Here is a 4,917-nt window from a genome sequence, read left to right on the forward strand (position 1 = left end):
TAGACAAACAATAAATATTCTATTTCACAATAATAAAGAAATGGACCTTAAAGTTCAATACTGTAAGTTGTTGTAATTGTGCCAAGAAAATCTAGAGGAATCATTATTATAGATGACAAATTACTTCAAACCAATGTTATTTATCATATTGACTGCAAGTCCCTAGTACTTCTTTAAGCCATAGGTAGTGGTATATTTTGAATAGTTTTCTAATAGGAATGGTCAATCAGATGATTTTCTTCATTAGAACAAAAGAACAGTGTAACAGACAACATGTTTCATAACATTTTCTATTTTTTTACATTATTGAGTCAAAACCATTATTATTAGTAGTAGTATTTTTTTTCACAAAAGGGATTAAAATTTATTAATCGACAAAAATGATCAAGAACTCTGCAAAGAACCATGAATTACTCATTCATATCTTCCACAACTAATTGCTTGAATATATGTAAATCCAAAGGCAACTGTCTCTTATCTGCAATATTCCAACCCTGCATTCCATCAAATGTCCATTTAGCCAGGCAACCGCTACTGTATTTCACTCATTAGAAATTTGACAAAAAATAACAAATACTAAAGACCTACTCAACCTTATAATCTATCGAATAACTATTATTAGCCAAATTAACAAGATATTAAGAAATCAACTTCTATTTGATATAGCACTAAACATTGTTGTTTTCCTTCTATCTTTTCTTTGTTGCAAGTCTATGAATCTAACACTAGGTTAAAAACTCAAAGGATGTTGTTTTTTATCGATTGATATAAACTTTCATTTCTTGTAACTTTTGCAGGTGCCTAAACATATAGTCAGGTCTTACGAGAACTTAAAATTTGAAGAAAAGTCATGGTTGAGGTAGGAAATGGCCTAAACATATAGACGAGTTTAAATGGAATATCCTTATGTGATGTTACAGTCTACGTTTTCTTGTAGGGATTTTTTGTGATTAGGTTTGAAAGTTTCTTAAAGGTTTATACACTAATATAGCAGTATTACTTACACTATGGTTTTATGGAGGGATTGTCTACTGCAACATTAATTCTCATACTACTCTAGTGATCCATCCTTTTCCTATTTCATAGTAAAATTTATCACAAAACAAGCATGTCATTACTGATGACAACACAAGTCTAACAATACACACAATGTATTTGGCTATTAATAATATTTCCATGGCTTATTAAAGCTTTAAGTTGATGGATCTTGACATCCATCACCTATATGTTATGCACGTGTTACGTTATTGGCATAAATAAATCCTACCTAATAGAGGATATCTCTCAGCATATTTCACCTACGTGCTATTATTAAAAGATCCCTCAAATATGATGATTAGCTCTTACAATCTATCACCTACATGCTACTAGAATCCAACTAAATTATATTTATATCAAACTTAGTTCTAATAGATGGATTTATTTTATAGAGCTTTCGATACAAACATAATCAAAATTTCTTATGGTTTTACTTCATCCACGACTAGTGGTTGCAATATCAAGTACCAAAATAGGCTTAATAACTATAATATTGGAAACCATACTTCATGGAAGATACAACATTGGTTCAGTAAACAAATTTCTTCTTATACGTCAATATTTATACAAATATCCTAAGATGGGTCATGTGGCATCTATTACCAACATTTTAATGGTGAAAGCTTGTCTAAACCTTATAAAAATGGGCATCTCTTAGTTTCCAATATCTACATAGTCTCCCCCCCCCTCTCTCTATTTGTCCCCCTCTTCCTCTCTCTCACTTTATCTTCATCTGTACCTCTATCTTCCTCTCCTCACTCTATCTCTAAACATATCTCCTCTCTATCCATCCATCTCTCTCCCTCTTCCTAGACCTTTATATCTACATCGATTTGCCTCTCTATCTCTATCTCTCTCTACCCTTACATCTCTCCCTCCCCCCCTCTATATATCACTTTGTATCTCTATTTTTATATTTATATCTCTTCCTCTCTCTTCCTCTCTATACATTAATCTCTTCCATCTATATCTGTCCGTCTCTCCTCTTGCTTTGTTGATAATGAAACCTGATTATCTTCCTAACTCAAAGGTTTTGTTTTAGTTCTATTTGAATCCTACAAGTGGATGAATAGTTGATTTAAAGCTATCATTTTTTCATTGAGATCTTTCTTGCACAAACATCATTTCTTATATGACCTACTAGTTAATCTCATGTACCATGTAAAAAATTATACCAAAATTTTCCCTAATTGACCTTCCACACTACTTTGACATACCTAGTACACACCAAGATGCAATTGCTAATTTATAAACCTTTAAATATATTTATATTTTTCACTTATAAATATGACTCATATCACAATTATTACCGATTTCAAACTAACCCAACCATTAACCGGGGTATGGAACCTTTGACTGTGTATTTTCCAGAAGGCCGAGGTTTGACGCATGGCATACATTCACGGAATCTAATTTACAGTCAATATAATAGAGATACAATTTGCTAGAGTTAAACGATAACATGTAAGCCGTCTTAGCTCAGCTGGTAGAGCGCGTGGCTTTTAACCACGTCGTCGTGGGTTCGATTACCACAGACGGCGTTGGAAGAGCATGATACGTAGTTCCATCTTCAAAGATCAGAAGGTCCTTGTTTAACGAATGATGTAGATTAGAGTTTTGGTATGTTTTAAGGTACGTTCTTTTTCTTTTAATGAGTCCTCATTAAAGTGTTTATATTCATGACATAATAAGTTTATTTTTGAATTATTTAATATATAATTATGATAAATAAAATGAATAAATTTTATTTAAATTTTAATTAACAAAATAGTAAAATTAATTTTATAGTTTTCAAATTCATATAAAATTTATCAAAAAAATGAAATTTTCATAATTATAATATAGATTTAATATATAAAATAGATACATAATTACACATTAAATATTAGATGTAATATAATATAAATAATATGATATAAATTTAAAATTTGATATTTTCTAATCTAACTTAATGATAATATTTTCGTGATTATAATATGGATTTAATATATAAATAGATACATATTAAATATTAGATATAACATAATATAGACAATATAATTTAAATTTAAAATTTGATATTTCTCTCTCTCTCTCCCCTACTTTTATCCATCTCTCTTTGCCCTTATATCTCTTTTCATCTATCTCTCTCTAATAGGAATAAAATAAACAAGTGCCACATAGTGGGTAGTACTTGTTGTCTTTATAGTATTGCAATAATGAAAAAATGTCTAGTTAATAGATTAGTTATAAAATATCAATCGAGTTATACGTTCAACAATAGTTAGAGATGATATACTTTCAAGACATATGTATTGTAGTTATGCAATAGAGAGTACCCAAAAATTGTAGTATCTAATGAACAAATTGAAATTCAAAGTTGAAGGTGTTTTATTGATTAAACTTTTATAGTTATTGCATAATTATTCTAATTTTTCAAATAACAATTAATTTTTTCCAACTCTAAAATTATATAATTATAGAATACAATAATCTCTATAAATTTAATTCTAAATTTAACAATAACCACCAATTTAACCCTAACATTAATTTTAATCTTATGTCTAGCTTAGTTCAAATTCTAGTTGTAACCACAACCGTAATTCTAACATTGACATTAATTTTCACTATAGCCCTAATTCTTAACCTAATTTTAACATTAAATACAACCCCTAATTTTAATTTTTCTCTTAACTTCTATCCACAGTCCTTAATATGAGTCTAAGCCTAACTCTACCCTATTGATTTTATAATTATAATAATTAATAATATTTAAGATTAGAGCTATAATATAATTAATAGTTATAACTTAAGTTAAAATCATTTATTTTAATTATAACCTTAAAATTATTAATTATAATCTTAATCTTAATTAATAATGATTTAATTTAAATATTTAAAATAATTATTAATTAACATCATAATTATAATATAATTGATGAAAATATTTATATTGTCTAATAATTTTAAATTTTAAAATAATAATTACTGCGTTCGAACTTCAAAATTATATAATTATGAAATTATAATAATATATATAATTCTAATTCTATCTTAAAATTATAAATATTTCAACTTAATTTTAATCATAATTTTAAAAATTAAATCTAAATAATTATCAACATTGTTAAAAGCTTGTACCCAAATAAAAGTTTGGTTCATAAATTATGATTATTGATAATTAGTATATATATTCATAAATATCTTTAAAAATAATATATTATTTTAATATTTTAAAAAATATATATATTAGTTATATATATAATTTTACAAATAATACACTATGTTCTTATATCTAACTATAATAAGAACTATATATTATATTTAAATATTTTAAGTTTATAATAATTTAAATATTTGTTTGGTGGATGTGTAAAATAAATTTGATAAGAAAATTTAAACATGCTGAATATTATTTTAACGTACCTAAAAAATTGTCTATAGAGAAAAATTATTTTTATAATTTAGAAACTTAAAAATCACGCATCTTAACTTTATAAAAATTAAAAAACATATATCAAAACAAAAAATACATAGTTCTATTTGGTAGAGAAACAATTGAATAATAATGAGTTAACAAAAAACAATGCGCTTACTTCCTCAAAAGAATAAGGGTATAAATATATAAGTAAATAAGTTATCTATAATTACTTTTTATTTATATATTTAGATAAAGAGATGAATATATTATGCAAATAAATAAATAAGTCATCTATAATTACCTTTTTATTTATATATTTAAATAAAGAGATGAATATATTATGCAAATAAATAATATCTTCTATAAAATAAGTACACTTAAAAAGGAAAAGTTGTGAAGAATGAAGTGTTCAAATAAATATATATATTTTATTTATTTGATTTTGATGGAAGCTATTTTCATATAATATATCATTTAAA

General features: G+C 25.7%; 1 non-coding gene across 1 annotated transcript; it reads left to right on the forward strand.

The window, feature by feature from the left end:
* Nucleotides 1–2,506: 2,506 nt before the first annotated feature.
* On the forward strand, nucleotides 2,507–2,579 carry TRNAK-UUU (transfer RNA lysine (anticodon UUU)). Its single transcript has one exon. It is a non-coding gene; the product is annotated as a tRNA-Lys (tRNA).
* The last annotated feature ends 2,338 nt before the right edge of the window (nucleotides 2,580–4,917 follow it).

Source organism: Cryptomeria japonica, chromosome 4, assembly GCF_030272615.1.
Source record: "Cryptomeria japonica chromosome 4, Sugi_1.0, whole genome shotgun sequence".
Classification (NCBI taxonomy): Eukaryota; Viridiplantae; Streptophyta; class Pinopsida; order Cupressales; family Cupressaceae; genus Cryptomeria; species Cryptomeria japonica.